The sequence below is a fragment of the Passer domesticus genome, chromosome 13 (genome assembly GCF_036417665.1).
Source record: "Passer domesticus isolate bPasDom1 chromosome 13, bPasDom1.hap1, whole genome shotgun sequence".
NCBI classification, from domain to species: domain Eukaryota; kingdom Metazoa; phylum Chordata; class Aves; order Passeriformes; family Passeridae; genus Passer; species Passer domesticus.
Window position 1 is genome coordinate 16,670,460 of NC_087486.1, and position 16,278 is coordinate 16,686,737.

The 16,278-nt window shown below is 55.0% G+C and overlaps 1 long non-coding RNA gene across 2 annotated transcripts; it reads right to left on the bottom strand.

Moving 5' to 3' along the window:
* Positions 1 to 10,912: 10,912 nt before the first annotated feature.
* On the bottom strand, positions 10,913 to 13,380 carry LOC135280199 (uncharacterized). 2 transcript variants are annotated; one of them, XR_010347233.1, is made up of 3 exons: positions 13,310 to 13,380; positions 12,525 to 12,618; positions 10,913 to 11,443 (listed from the first exon to the last, which is right to left on the bottom strand). It is a non-coding gene; the product is annotated as an uncharacterized LOC135280199 (long non-coding RNA). The 2 variants fall into 2 exon arrangements; XR_010347232.1 differs by lacking the exon at positions 13,310 to 13,380 and adding an exon at positions 12,718 to 12,922.
* Positions 13,381 to 16,278: the final 2,898 nt, after the last annotated feature.

Sequence of the window (16,278 nt, forward strand, 5' to 3'; positions counted from 1 at the left end):
CCCAAAAAGATGTGGAAGTGGGGCAGGAGATTGCTGATAGTTCGGAGCCAGCCTGGGCCATGTTGTGGTGCCTGGTATCTTCAGTGTAATCCAAATGATTTTGCCTTTTCAAGTTAAAAAATTAAAATAAAATATTTTTGGTGCTATGAGCAGTGCTGGAAATCCAGTGGCTTCCTAAATTCCTTTAGTCCAGGTGATTTTCCAAGGATTCAATCAGACTTGTTTTACTTAGAATTTAAATAGATGGTTGTTCTTCAATTGTGTTTGAAATCTTTTATGGATTGATTAATGATGGATTGATTAACTTGGGTAAATCTTCCCAAGGAGCTGGGTGCCCTCATTGATGTCACCTTGCCAAGGTGTCCATGGGAAGAGGCAAATCCCCAATGTCCCCAAGGCCCCTGGGGACAGCTCAGAGCTCCCACACCACACCAGGCTTTTCACCTGGGGGCTGTGGGGTCAAGAGGCCACAGCCCGTGCTGGAAACCAAACCCCAGCAATCCCAAAGGACTGAGTTCATGGGGAGAGGCAGGATTTGTCCTCCCAGAGCTGCCAGAGCAGGGGTTTGGTTCCCTTCAGCGAGTGACGCTGCAGCAAAGTGACATTCCCAATATTTCTGTGCTTTCATGACGTGAGAGTTCCCCAGCTCATTTCCCTGCCCAGCTCCGTGGCCACAGCAGCAAACGGCTCTGGGAGGGTCACAAACTGAAATCCTTGTGCTGGGGCCTGGTTTTCCTGGGTGGAATGTGATCACAGAGAGGTGAACGGGTGAATTTGTAACGGGAAACCGCGGGCTGGAGGAGGCTGTGGGTTCTGGGCAGTTATCTGATGTTCTCTCAGGGCATCACCCAGCACAGCTCCTGGGGTGCCAGAGAGGCTGAAACTCCAGCAGTGTTGAGACTCTGGAGTCCACACAAGAGGAGGACACTCGATACAATAATAGGCAGTAGAGTGTCTGATAAAGCCAGGGCACCTCCAGGTGAGTGCAGCGTGCTCAGATCAGCAGAATTCCAGGCAATTCACCCAGCCTGGAGCTGCTGCCTGGGCTGGATCCAGCAGCAATTCCACAGGGCAGCTGGATTTCAAGGACCTGCAAAGACAAAGCCCTCCCCGAGGTGGAATCCCCCAGCACATCCAGGGAATTGTAGAGACCAGGAAGAGCCCTGAAGCCTGGCAGCACCCCCTGGTGAAAACAAACATTGCTCCAGGGCAGGGTTGGGTGATCCACACCCAGACTCACCTGGTTTGGTTCTCATTTGAATATAAGCTCAGCAGGTGGCAAGAATTCCTGGAATAAAGAGGAATAACAAAGGGCTGTTGTCATCTCAGAGCAGCCCTGAGCAGGCTGGCAAACCAGACAGGTGGGGAAGGGATGCTGCAGCCACCTGAGAACTTTGGGAATGTCAGAATCATGGAGTGGGTTGGGTTGGAAGGGACCTTACAGCTCATCTCATCCCACCCCTGCCGTGGCAGGGACACCTCCCACTGTCCCAGGCTGCTCCAAGCCCCAATGTCCAGCCTGGCCTTGGGCACTGCCAGGGATCCAGGGGCAGCCACAGCTGCTCTGGGCACCCTGTGCCAGGGCCTGCCCACCCTGCCAGGGAGGAATTCTTTTCCAGCCTGACCCGTGGCTGATGGCCCTGCTCAGCTGAGTTTTGAGGCAAAGTAACAACAGGGAAATCCTTGCTTCTCTCCCCTGACTGAGGCCCAGCATTCCCAGCTCTCCAAAGCCCACAGATGGATGGGATTGGCTCCGGAGGGCTCCCAGCAGCCCCCTCCCCCCTGGGCACCTCCATCCCACCTTCAGCACTTCCAGTGGCTCCTATGTTCCCAAAGAAAAAGTCTTGGCCTGCATGGAGCAGCAAAGCCCCAGAATGTGTCTGAGGCTGCTGGAGGTTCTCAAGTCTCCTTCCCACTGGGAATTACTCAGTACCTGGAAGGCCCAAAAGCCTGTAAGGAAAATCAGGGTCACTGGGATAACCCTGAAACATTCCCATTTCAGATGTCTAAAGGCCTTATCCCACCCTGGAATTCACACATCTCCTGAAAGTCCCTTGAGATGCCTGAAAGACGTTTTTGGGGATGAGAACTGGGAGCTCTCCATGTCCAACCTCCTCAGGGAGCTGGGAGGTAACTGGTGCTCAGGGATGCTCCCCAATTCAGTGCTGCTGGAGCCATCCCTCCCAGTACTGCTGCACTTATCCCCTTGATTAGGTGTCCCTGAGGGATGAGAGGAACTCATTCTGCCCCGAGCTCAGGATTTGGATGCACTGGGGATGTCAAGGAGGATTTTGGAAGTGGACCCCCATGAGCTGAGAGCTACCAGTGCACCCAGTGATGCCTGCAGCTCCCCACTGCCCCTCGCCAAGGCAGCAGGAACAAATCCAAGGGGAAGCAGAGCAGAGGAGAAAGCTCTGGAGGGGTTAATGTGCTCTCGAGCATGGTTCAGTGAAATTGTCAAAAAATCCCTTCTGACAAATTGCCTCAGAAGAGAGGGAAAAAAAATCTAAAGAGCCGAGTGCATGGTAATGATTTCTGAAAGTTCCCCGGCACCAAAATGGCCAAATACCATTAGCAAAGCAAATTGTGTTTTGTGCACATAATTCACACCAGAACACGGAATTCAGGCCCGTTATTAACGGGACACGAAGCCCAGGCAGCCAGAAAGCTCTGCCTGACTCTGCAGGGCTCAGCCCAGCCTGGCAGATACCGGAGATCGGGAACGCTGTGGGATTCTCCAGGCACACCTCAGCTCCTCCTACAGCACCTCGGTGTCCTCCTCCCGTTTGGGGAGTGCCTCTTCAAAGCGGGCTGCAGGACACCATCACCTTCCCGACGCTCGTTTTCCCAGGCTTTTTGATCGCTGGGAGCCCGGGGCTGGCTCTTTGCATGTCCCGGTGCCTCCCGAACCCGCCCAGCCCGACAGAGCCCTGCTCCACCCCAGAGCTGCTTCCCGGGACATGCCTCAGGTTTAGCTTCTGTATTTTTCAGATTCTGTGCTGCTTTACTCTGTGGGTCTGGGCTTCATATTATGGGATGGTGAGCTCTGTTCACAGAGCAGGGAGACAAAACAATTCCTTCTCTAGCTGGGGACCAGGGACAAAGGATCCAAATCTCAGGCCCAAGAGCACAAACAACGTGGGCTGAAGAAAGAAAAGCAAGGACGTGAATTCATAACTAAAGCTGTAATTGGACAATTAACTCCAATATGCAAATAGACCAGAACTGATAAAAGTGAGAGACCCTGTGACACTTTGTGATTTTGGGTTCACCTGGGGTGCAGCCCTGGCTGGGCTCTTGTGCTGCCCAAGGTGGATCCATGGACGCCTCCTAATAAATCCCTGCTTTATTCTTTAACTCCTCCAGCCTGTGCTCTAGGCCAGCTTGCACAAGGCATCAGGGCAGTAGAGGACCTGCAGGGCAGCCCCAGACTCTGACTCCAGCTGCTCATGGAAGAACATCTCCTGTCCTCCTCCGTGGCCTGGCTCTGACACATTCCCAGTGTGTCCAGCACACCAGGAAAAACAACATTCAGCTGGAGCTCGGAGCAGGGAGCCTGTGGAGCAGCCTTCAAACATTCCCTGGCTTGTGATGGAGCTCTGGGAATCCTGTGGTGGAGCGGCTGTGGGATGGAAACCAAGGCACTGCCCACTCTTCCAAGCCATCCGCCATGCAAATCCCGCTGCTGAGATGAAATTAAAGCCATCCACGGCTCCACAGATCCTGGGATTTGTGGCAGGGCTGGTGGCTCAGCCCAGCGAAACCCCCTGGGCTGTGGGTCAGGGAGGGCTGGTCCTGCTCCTGGTCCCCTCCCGGTCCCGGCGCTGGCACGGCGGGGCACGGAGGTTCGTGCCAGCCCTGCCGGGTGCCAGGGCGCCAGCCCAAGGGGCAGGGAGGAGCCCGGCTGGGCAGCCCGGCTGGAATTCGGTCATGGAAAGGTTCTGGAATTCATTAGCTGTGCCCCAGGCCAGGCAGGCTTGTAATAAACACCTTCTTTGAGTCCTGTAGGTAGAAGTTACATGAAAATTACCTACTTTAAAAGCGCATTAGCATTTCAAAGGCAGACATTAGGAGACAGCCGAGCGCGATGACTGCGCACTGGCAGGGCTCTGCTTTGCCTCTTTATGCACCCCGACGCTTTTCATCTCACCCCGCCGTGTCGTTCCCTGCTGGATGGCCCAGGAGCTCCCGGGAGCTCCCAAACCACCCCCGAGGCTTCCCGTGCCGGATCGGGAAGGAATTACACCGGCAAGTCCTGGTGCTCCTCGTTATTCGCCCTCAAAGGAGGAGGCTCCTCCGGCGGGTTCGAGCCCAGGGTGTACCCCCGGGTCCGGGTGATGGGCAAAGCTCTGCTCTGCCCCGGTGTCCCCAGTGTGGGAAATACTCCTCTATCACAGCATTCCCGTGCATTCCCGGCGCTCTGATCTCCAAAGGCAGAGCGCAGAGATGGAAGCGCTCGGGGACATGAAACGGCCTTTCAGGGAAGGAGCTGAGCAAAGCAGAGCTGGCTAAAAGCGAGCTCAGGATGACCCGGGAGCGGGGTTTTCCCTGTTAAGTGGTGAGGAAGAACCAGGGACATCAAATGGAGGGAGGGAGCAGCAGGACTAACCATGGCAAACCCTTTCCTGCGGGATGCCCTGACCTGTGGCACGGGGATGGCAGACTTGGTGGCACTGGAGGCACTTTGTGGCCCTGCACAGGTGAGCCCAGAGGGTGATTCCCTCCCTAAATGAGCAGCTGACAGATCCGTCAGGGAATGTACACAAAGGAACAGACGGGATCTGTCCCTTGGGAAGCCTCTAAACAGGAGCTGCCCCGTGGCTGCTGGAGGGCAGCTGTACCTGCTGCCTTGCCCTGGTGATAAACAAACCTGGGAGAGGTGCTGCTCACTGCCAAGAATGTAAAAGGTTTATTAAACCTTATCAAAAACACAGCAGAAGAGTGAATAGAGAAAATATCACAGTGCTGGGAGCAGAGGATTTTCCCCACCATGTGCTCACCCACACAATGGAGGTTTCACCTTTTAACCCTTTAGCCCCCCCAAAGTTCTGTCCATGGACTCCTCCTTCCCTGCCCAGTGCTGGAGATCCCTGCCTGACACCTTGATTGGGGGTCAGGGGCTGCCACAGTAACGAGCGACCCTCCCAAATGCCCCAAACCCAGGGCACCCTGATAACAACACAAGGGGGTAAAACACAACTATAAACCTATAAAACTTCTCCTAACACACACACAGAGAGAGAGAGAGAGAGAGAGAGAGAGGTGTGTGTATATATATATATATATATATATATATATATATATATATATAATATTTGCCTTTTAACTGTGAGAGTCAACCACAGCATTACTCATCTATCACAAACCCTTCCCTGGCACTTCCCAGCTCCAGCTGGCAGCCGAGCCAAGAGCAGGAGGCATGCTGGCACTTCCCGGAGCAGGATCCCAGGGGGAGATGGAGGTGCCGATAGGACAGGGGAGCTCAGGGCGGGGTGGCTCAGCCGGCAGAGAACAATGCACAGATATCTCGGATCAACACAGCTCCAAGCTCAGGAATTACCCCCGGGACTTGCAGGGAATGTGGAGCCTTCCTGCCGGTGCTCCTGTTCCCGGGGAGGGCTCTGAGGCTCATTCTGTGTGAAATGCCACTTGCAGGTCACCCAAACTTCCTCTGGAGCCGTGTGCGCCGAGCGAGGCGAGGGAAGGGAGAGTTATCTCCTGCCAGAGTAATTACTCCTTGTTTTCCCAGATAATACTCGGGGAATTTGAATATGGCCATTTTTCCTGCTCCTGCTGCAGCTCTGAAGATTGTGCTGCTGTCATCTGTGAGTTCTTATCGCTTATCTCTGCTCTTTTATCTTTGCCACTCATTTCAATGTGTTTAAGGCTCCTGCAGAGCCTTGTCTCTGCTCCAGGGAGCCTCTGCACAGCTCCCAGGAGCTGTGGGCCCCTGACGGGTCTCAGCAGCCACTCCAAGGTGCCAAAACTCTGCCCTGAACCTTGAACGTGCTCCAAGACCTTCAGCAACTTTCTTATCAAACAGGAAATAGCCTCAATCCTTCCTTTCCGGGTTTGCCCTAAGAGATTTGCTCTCCGGGCTCCGGTGGCTGAGCTGTGCACCAAGGCAGGCACTTGGCACTGCTGGACTGGGCCTGGCACGTGCTGCTGGAGCTCTGCTGGTCCTGCAAAATCAGGACTTTGAGGGGCAGGGGTCAGCCCAGGGCATCTGTGGGCAGGAGAGAGAAAGGTGGGACTGTCTGGGGCTGGCAAAGGGGGCCAAGCCCACCTGAGAGCCCCAGCAGCTCCAGAGGGGGCTCCAGCCCCATTCACAGCCTCCACACCGGCTGGAGGGCTCCTGCCCTCTCACACCTCCATCCCCTCACTCTGCACATCTAAACCTCTGGATAAACAATGCCTTTACCCGCTGGAATTTGTTCTTGTTCCCTTTTTCTGTGCTGCCTGGGGGTCTGAGGGAAGGCGCAGGTGGAAAATTCCATGGGCTGAAGCCCCTTCCCATCGGGAGATGCAGATCCAGGCTCCGTGCCAGGCTCTGCTCCCCCAGAGAGCTCCAGGATGTGTCTCCCCGAGCTCTGGGGGGGCTCTCCCGGCGCGGGCTCCCTGTGTCAGGTCGGATTTCTCTGTGGGGAGCCGGGAGCAGTTCTTGTGGAAGGGGATCATTACCCACACGTCCCACTAACACACAAACCCTGCCTCACCAGTGCTCCCTGTGTCCCAGCGGGGCTGGGGGCTGCAGCCCACGCAGGGAAGGGATTGGAGCACACTTTGGCTTCGGAGCAGGATGCTCCATCCCTCCTTCAAATTAAAAAAATCTCCTGTGCATCCATCTCCTCGGCCACGGGAGGCATTTCCCAGCCGCCATAACGGATTTGGAGCTGGGACCCAGGAGATAAAATAATTTACTAATTGGAAGTGGCACCAAACATTTTGCCTCTTGCCCTGGCTGTGATCCCGGGGGCAAGTGGCTGGCAGCTCTCCAGGAGACAAAGCGAAGGCGCAGCGGCAGCACCGAGGTGGCCGGGGTGCCATTCCGGGAGCCCCACCCCGTTTGTCCCCAGCACTCTGTCACCTTTAATTACGCCCAGAGACGCCCATCAAAGGCACAGCCGGGTGCAAGGCTGAGGAGGAGTGACAGGGCTGGTGCAGAGGAATTTCACACAACAGAGCCCAGGCATTTTCTAGCTCACTGACTCGTTTTCCCTGTTTTTTTTTTTTTTTTTCTTTTTTTTTTTTTCCCCGGATGGCTTTGCACTTGGCAGCCCTGGGCAGGCTCGGGGAGAGCACGGCCTCCTCCAGAGCCAGGAGAAGCCAAAACTCTTCATTCCCTCGTCTCCTCATTCATTCCCTCCACAACATCTGTGCATTCACCAGGATGCTTCACCAGGCTTGGAGCTGTGCTCACAACAGCTTGGTGGCCCCGGGTGGCTCTCGGGTGGTGGCCCCAGGCCAGTGTGGCAGCCCTGGGCACCTGGGGGTGACATCTTGAGCTGGGGCTCCCTTTTTGCAGCTGGACATCATCTAGCACTGTCCCCACCACCCTGCCCCTGTGGCCCCACAGAGTCTGTCACCTGCTGCTCAGGGAGGGCATGGATCCCTCTGATCCCTGAATTCCCTGTGAGGATCCCTCTGATCCCTGAACTCCCAGTCAGGACCTGCACAAAGCTCACCATTTGAGCAGTGGCCTCAAGGTTGCTTTTCTGTGGGTCCCGGGTCTGCCTGGAAAAACCAGCTGTGCCCCATTTTCTGGACATTTCTGGGAATCTGCTCCAGGGTGGAGCCCCACAACCCATCCTGTGGGATCCTCAGCTCAGGGAAGGGCAGACGGGGATGAGCAGGAGAGGAAGGAATGGGTGGGTAGAGCAAGGGGAGGCTGTGCCAGCAGGGATGAAGTCAGGAAGCCCCATGGGACCTGCCATGGGACAAGGGGACACCTCCCACTGCCTGCAGGAGCCAGGGCTGGAATGTGGGGGCAGCTCTTGGAAGTGCAGAGCAGGAGCACAGCCAGCTCTGGATCTCGGGAGCATCCAGAGGAATGGGCAGGAACTGAAGGAACTGATCCCAGCAATTGCCCCTGCCCAGGAGGCAGAGCTCCTGCCCTGGGCAGACACCAGAGAGGCTGTGGAGTGTCCCTGCCTGGGGATTTTCCAGATATCCCTGAGCTCTGGGACGGCCCTGCTGGAGCAGGGAGGTGACACCAGGCGAGCCCCTCCCAACCTGCCCCAGTCTGGGATTCCACGATCCCGTGATTTCCCACTCCCTGACTGAACACAACAAAGACACCAGCGGGGTTTGTGGCTCTGTGACATCCCCAGCACAGCAAAACGGGCAGAGAAAACCCCCACAGAAACCCTCAGAGAAGGTTCCACCCCGCCCGGCGCTGGCTGGTCCCTGCTCAGCGGGGTGAGTTCCTCAGAACTCGGGCCGTGCCCTGCCCCTGGCTCGCCTTTGTGCCGCCCGCTGCTCCCAAACACTCCTCTGGGTCCTGTCTGAAGTTGCCATCCAGGGGAGGCACAAAGGCACAGCCTGCCAGGGAGGTGACGGAACCCAAAGCACCAAGAGCCTCCAGGGCTTTGTGTTTCCAGAGACGCGGCTGCCGCACAAACAGCCACAAAGAATGGAAATAAAGCGACTCAAAGCGCCCCAAACGCAGCTCGGTAATGACAAACACATGGCTTGGGGAGCCTGAGAACAGAGAGAACCGAGTGTTTATAAACTCCGAGAGATTCGCTGGTGGTGTGAGGGGCAACCTCCCGCAGGGATTTCCCCAGGAGAGGATTTAGGGTCCAATCCTGGGAAATATTTGGATGCTGGGATAGAAATCGCTCTGAGCTGTGTGCTGGGATTTGCCCCTTGGCTCCCAGGCTGCTGGTGCTGCTCGGGGCAGGGCACACAGGGTGGCCGGACTCGCTCCTGCTGCCCAATTTCCCGGGGGAGCCTTTCCCAAATGGCCCCTGGCATGGTCAGCTCCTCCGGGACCAGCTCAGCTCCTCCAGGATCACGCCTGTTCGAACAGGATTTCTACCCCCTGGTTTTGTGGTGGCAAAAGGGGGAGATAAAAGAAGAGATGGGGTCAGTGCGAGCTCTCCAGCGAGGCTGAATCCGCTTAAACCCAGAGGATGGAAACAAACTCGGTGGGATTCAGGGAGCGGAGGGGAAGGCGGGTGAGGGAGGCCGCGGGCACAGCCGGTGGCACATCCCTGGCGGCACAGCCGCTCCCGGATCATTCCCAGCCCTTTCCCCAGGTGCCAGCTCGCCCAGCAGGCTGCGGAGGCGCGGAAAGCCTGGCAGCTCGGCAGACAAAAGGTTCCCTCTATCTGCATTTCTGAAGCTCTTATCGCGGCGGAGTCTCGCTGCTCGCAGCCCTTTCCTCCAGAAGGGCAGAGTGTTCCTATTGTTGTTGCACAAATCGCTTCCCCTGCCAGTTCCTTCCCTTCCAGGCTACTGAGTGAAGCTTGGCTCGGCTCCCTCTGGACTAATTTGATGAGAGATAATTATCTTGTTAATATCATCTTATTTTCTTAAGTCCCAGCCTCTCTTTTATTAATTCTGTCAGTCGCGGGTTGTGTTGCTCTTAGGTCCGTGGCTTTTCAAAACACTCTAACAGGCACTTCTGGGAGAAAGTCGGGAAAAGAACAACTTCACCGGGAGAATGTAAATATTGACATTTTTTCACAATGGAGGTTTTTAATCGGCTCCTCCTCGCAGGGTTGGCCGCCGTGGGAACCACTTGGCCACGGGTGGGATGCGGCTGCAGCCGGAGATGCTCGGGATCTGCCGCTCCCTCGGGAAGAGCAGCAGAGGAGCAGGGCAGGAATTCCTCCTGGAGGGAGCGGGATGTGCCCCAGGACACGCAAAACGAGGCTGTGCCCCGTCCTTGTGGTGAATCTGCTGAATGCAGCAGGAAAGGGATGGGAATTGGGAAAGGAGTGTGGGGTGGTTTGCAGGGAAAGGCTCCGTTCCCCCTGTCCAAGGGCACTCTGGGATTCTGGGGATGTGTCCCGAGCCTGTGCAGGGGACAGGGATCCCACAAAACCTTTCTGAGCCTTTCAGAGCTTGTTATCCTTTGCAAGAACGTTTATGGCCGCTGTGAACATTAACAGTGGGATTGTGTTATCCCAAGTAATCCCACACACGGCTCACTATGGAGCCACACCTGGAAGTGCAGCCCCAGCACTTGTCCTGTGCTTCCCAGCAGGAATGCCAGGCAGCATCCCACCTTCCCCGGCTTCACATCTTGCCTGCACCCCTCCCCACCAAGGGAAGAGGCTGTGTGGCTGCAGAGGGGACCCAAAGGATGCCCTGATCCTGCTGGATCCTCCCTGGGGCAGGGTGAGGGCACTCAGCTCCACAGGGATGAGGAGATTTTGGGCTTTGTCAGGGAAAAGGAGCCATTTTAGCATCAGCTGAAGGAGTGAGAGGAACCTTCCTGCTCAGGGCAACTTGAAGGAGGATTTTGTAGGAGAAATACAATCATCAGCAGCACTCCAGATCTGCACAGGATTTTTCCCCCTTGGATCAGGGCCTGAATCCCTCTAAAACAAAGCAGCAGTGGGAATGCGAGGCTGGGAGTGAAGTGTGTTCTCAAGCAATTTTCTGAATCAGGATGGGAATGCAAACCTCTTCTCTTTGACTCGAGGGTTTGATTTTTTTTTTCTCTTTTCCCTTTTCAATAACACAGATCTCAGACTCATTCAAGGCAGGGAAAATGAGGGGGTCGGGCTGACTTCCTCTCTGCCAGGAACAGAATTCCATTAAGCTGCTCCTGCCTGCTTGCAGGAAGGAGCTGTTTGCTCCCAGTTTGTGCTCATGCTGTGCCTGGTGCTGGAGCATCCAAGAGCTTCCCAGTGCTGCATGAAACAATGGGATTTAATATCTGCAGCACACTTCAAAGCTGTGGATTCCCACTCATTTATTCCAGAGACTGAACTCATTCACTGGCAGGGCAGGGAAATGTTTTCTGCAGTGGCAGATGGACTTCCACATTTAATAAAGGAGAATCCCGTTTCTCAGCTGATGTGGAGGGTCCTACATGGTCTGGGGTCACCCCACAGGCTCCACTGGGCAGAGGGAAATGGATTAATTAGAAATAAAATTATAAAAATGATCCAGGTCTTACTGGGGGGGTTGAAGCAGAGGCTCTGATTTGCTCATCTCCATGGAGAGAAAAGGGAAAGAGGGAAAGAGAGATGAAGGGAGGGACAGGGAGATGATGGGTGAGAGAGCAGAGTGGAAAGGGTCAGAAGGGGAAGGTGGATGCTCTCCTTGTCCCCTGGGAATGGCAGCCTGGCTGCTCCTCCCCTGCAGGCAGGTTTGGGGAAGGTTTGCTCTCCTTGCAAGCCAAGCTGCCCTCCTGGGACACAGCTCAGCTCCAGCAGCTCCAGAGGCTCGGATCCAAGGAGAAACGAGGGCTGCACCTGGATTAGGCCTAGAAAAGCAAGGATATGTGGATATATTGTAGCAGCTTCATGCACATCTATTGTATTTACCAAGATATTTCATTGCTCGAGAAGCCACAGCCCCTCTGTCCTCTGCTCAGATCTCCCCTTTTCCACAAAAAAAAAAAAAAAAAAAAAAAAAAAAAAAAAAAAAAAAAAAAAAAAGTCCTGAGAGCTCCAAAGTGAGGGAAGGTGGCTCCAGACTGGCCAAGCCTCCATCAGTAACCCCACACTCCCAGCGCTGCCCTGCAGGGAATGGGGCTTGTCCTGCTCTACCCACTCCGGGGCAGGGGTGCAGCTGGGATCAGGCAGGACTTGGCATCAAAGCCAACACACCCTAAACACGGAGCAAACCCAGGCTCCAAACCAGCTCAAAGCCCGGCTGCCTGCAGGGGTGGAGCTCCTGAGTGAGCTCCTATTTTTGGGTTTTCCCTAATTTTCTGCCATGCAGCAACTGCTTTATTTACTGTCCCAGGCTGCAGCCAGCCCAGAAATGGGAATGTCCTCACCTGCTCCTCTCCCAAACCCCTCGCTCTGGGATCCTCAGGAACTCATGTGCACGGGGTCTGCGTCCTGAGGGGCTTTATGGAGATTAAATGGTTCCATTAGTGTGAGATACCCAGCTCCAGGCTCGAGACACCTGGGCCCTATTTGGTTTTTCATTCATGTAATTTGTGGGCTTTTTTTTTTTTTTTTTTTTTTAAGGGGGTGTTGTTGTGGTGGGGTTTTTGTTTTTTGGTGGGGTTTTTTTGTGATTCTTTTTGGGGGGGTTGGTGTTTTTTTCTTGCTTTTTGGTGGGTTTTTTTGGGATTTTGTGGGAAAGCTTTTCTAAGGAGAGCTCGTGCATTCAGAGCAAAGCTCCCAGTGACTCCACAGCCACTTGGCCCTCAGCAATTCCAGGTCTCAACCAGATCCAGGAGATGAGGAACCCTCAGAAAACAGCAGTGAAATACCCAGTGCTCAACAATTCCCGGCCATAGATGAGAGAGCTGCAGCAGAGATACAGGGACAGGGAAATGTGGTTTTCCAGTCTGGCATCCAGTCTTTTAAAGCTTTTCAACAAAGATTCACCTTCTTTCCTGAGACTTTCCCAGTTTTTCCAGGAATGGAGGGTCCTGCAGGACAAGCCCTGGCTGACTCCACACCAATTCTCAGTGGGCTTGATCTGGAAAAGAAAGGAAATTATGACCATAAAATCAGAAATACAAACTCACGGGGTGCAGATTGCTGCTGTTCCAACAATTATTCAAAATAAGGCACTGACAGTGAGTAAAATCTTCATTTTTGTGGCTGGTGCTGTCTGTGGTCTTAAAAAAGGCACCAGCAAAGTAAAATCCAATCATGAACCACCAGATTCACCCTCCTGGCTTATCTGTGGACTCCCCCACGTGCCACCTGGTGCTGTCCCTGGACAGCAGCTGCCCCCAGGGCTCTGCCACATGCTCGGGCATTCCCAGGGCAGCCCGTGTGGATTGCGCACATTTCCCAGCGCCCGCAAGCAGGGGGGTGGGATTAATTCCGGGCAATTTGTCACCGGGGCAGCTCGGCAGGTGGCAGGGCCGGCAGGGATCAAAGGGCACCCGGTGCCTCTCCACGTGCCAGGGCCGGGAATGCTCAGCCCTGAGAGCTCCTGCGTGCTCCAGCTCCCGTGCAGGGCATCCATCATTTTCCTGTTGGTTATCATTTTCCATCATGCGTCTCCTGTGCATTTTTAATTGGTTAATTACTTTATTCATATACTAAGCACACCCTCAAGCTCCAATTATTATCAGCATTAAGTGCTCTGTTCGTGCCATACATCTTCCCCGAGCTCTCTGTGGCCGTTCCCCGGCCCGCGCTTCCTCCCTGTGCGATACCTGCAGCTTCCTCAGCCTCTCCTCAGACATTCTCCGGCCCTCCTCTCATTAGTTTATTATCTCTACCTGCTTATCAGCCCCTCTCCCCAGCTCCTCGTTACTGCCGCCGCAATTACGAGCCCGGCATCCCTCCCGGGCAGTTCCAGGGAACAGCTCCCGCAGCACTCCCGGCGCTTCCCGCAGCCTGCCCGGCGTTAATGAACAGCCGAGCTGTTTGTTCACACCTCGCCCCGGGGACTGCGTGTGCTGGCTCGGTTTAAAAAACTCCGCCTGCGCCCCGGAGAGGAAATCCAAACTCTTCCCTCATCGCTGCTGCGGTTTGGGAATCGGCTGGAGGGAGGGAGGATCCGGGGCCAGGATGGGCAAGGGAGCAGCAGGGAGCGGGCTGGGATCAATCCAGGCTGCCCTGGGAGAAGGATTTGGGGCATTGGTGGGAAAGAGCTGCCCCAGAACCCCCGCGGGCAGCAGGGCAGGGGGATCCTGCCCCTGTGCCCCTGTGCTCAGGTGAGACCCCACCTGCAGAGCTGCCCCAGCCTGGCCCAGCACAGGGAGGAGCTGCAGCTGCTGGAGCCAGGCCAGAGGAGGCTCCAGGATGAGCAGAGGGATGGAGCAGCTCTGCTGGCAGGAAAGGCTGGGACAGCTGGCAATGTTCACCTGGAGAGGAGGAGCAGAGCAGAGGTGCTGACCCTGCCCCTGCTTGGGGATTTATCTGCAAGAATGGAGTCAAACTCCCCAAGAGACCCCCAAAAACTTCTTGGAGGGGCTTTTCCAATATTCCCATCCTCTTTCCCCCGTCCTGGAAATCTGCCAAAGGCACCAAAATGTCCTGCCAGGCTTGCTCCCCTCACCTGCAGAACACATCCCAGAGAGGTTTTTGCTTTGCCATCCCACTTTTCCTGCTGGGAGCTCAGCTCCCCCTGCTCCCAGCAGTGCCCTGCTCCTTCCCATGGCTTCGTGTGCTCAAACCAAACCTCATGGCAGAAACAGGGTCAGCTGGAGCAGGGCTGGAGGTGCCCTGCCCTTTCCCATGGCTCTGTGATCCCAAAATACCACGATCCCCACCCAGCTGGGAGAGCAGGCTCCCACACAGGGGCACTTTGTGTATTTAAAGCTCTGCCTTCGCTGTAATTACGTGTGCAACATTAATTATCCAGCTCCCACCGTTGCCATGACACTCCTTAAAGCCATCAAAGCCATCAGGAGCATGTCCTGCCCCCAGCCCACCCCCCTGCTCACCCCTGGGCTCCAGCCCCAGCCCCAGGGCTGCTGTTCTGGGTCACCTGCCCCTCTGCCCAGCACAAAGGCCACATTGGGACTTTGGGAAGTTGTGTCTCATTCCCAGGCTGCCTTCCAAGAAGTGCCTGACTCCAAACATGCCCATTTTTAGGTCAAATTGCAGAATTACTGTTTCCTTAGCACAACATTGCCCTATCTTTAGAAGCTAAAAGGGATGTTTAGAGTTAGAAGGAGAAAGGAAGAAAGAAATGAAGGGGGTGGGGTGAATAAACACATCCCGAGCCCTGGAAAAGACACAAATATGAGATCAAAAGGGAATGAGACAAATTCTGAATAACCTGATGTCTGCAGCATTTACATCCCTCAGAGCTGACACCTGAGACACCCCACAGGCAGTGACAGATCAGAACTGGGAGCTCCCCCCTCCTACCCCCAGCACAGCCCAAATACTGCAGGCAAGCCTTTTACACCTCCCCAGGCTGCCAGGAAGTCAGCTCTGTTTCACCTGCAATGAGGGTTAATGCACAGAAATAAGGGTTTGTGCTGGGGAAAGCTTTTCCCAGAACTCCAGAGGGATTTTCCCTCTGGGACAGCACTGCTAGGTCCCTGCAGGGTGTGGGGTTCTCATTTGTAGGGTCTGTACTCAGTCCAGGGCACAGCAGCACCTCCAGGGCTGGGTTTGGCCCTAAAATGCTTCCAGTTCCTCACATGATGGGAATGGGGCAGCTCTGCCATGGGGAAAGGCTGGGAGGGCTGGGGTTGTTCAGCCTGGAGGAGAGAAGCTTTGGGGTGACCTCATGGTGGCCTTGCAGGACCTGAAGGAGCCAAAAGAAGATGGAGAGAGAGAATTTTCAAGGACCAGGACAAGGGGAATGGCTTCATGCCAGAGCATGAGTTTAGATTGAATATTAGGAAAAAAAAATCCTCCCTATGACTTTTTATGTGGACAGACAGTGCTAGGGCAAGGGGCAATGGTTATAAAGTAGAAGATGAGAGATTTAGATGGGATATTGGGCAGGAATTGTTCCCTGGCAGGGTGGGCAGGCCCTGGCACAGGTGCCCAGAGCAGCTGTGGCTGCCCCTGGATCCCTGGCAGTGCCCAAGGCCAGGCTGGACATTGGGGCTTGGAGCAGCCTGGGATGGTGGAGGGTGTCCCTATCATGGCAGGGGGTGAAAGAATTTCCTAAATCACTCCTCTTTAGTCTCAAACCATCCCCCCTTGTTAAAGAGGAGATGCTGTCCCTGAGGGCTGAGCCTTCTCCTCATTCCCTGGAGTTTTCCCTTTCCTGCCCTGCTGCATCCGGCCCCAGCTGGGAGCAGGGAGCTGCAGAGCAAAGAGCTGACTTTGCTGGGGAGGGAGATGGGAGCAGAGCTGGAACTGCTGCTCCTGAAATGCCATTCCTGACAACGTTCACACCTAGAGCAGCTGGCACCCTTCTCCCTGTGCCAGGGGCTGTGCTGGGAACCAGCTCCTGCCTGGAAGCAGCTCCCAGCTCTGTTCAGAGGCTGTGCCAAGAGCCAGGCAGGATTTGTCCCGATATTATTGGTGATAAAGGAGCCTCCTGTGTGAGAGGCAAGTCCATTTCCAATCCATCTGTATCTATATCTAAAAAAGGCTTCATTTTCCCCAGTGCAGCCGTGGATTCCCAGGATGAATTGCTGCCATAGCTTAGCTCCGACTCCATTACAGCCCATTCAAATCCCCTTCATTATCCCAAGGAGCAAGGTGACAC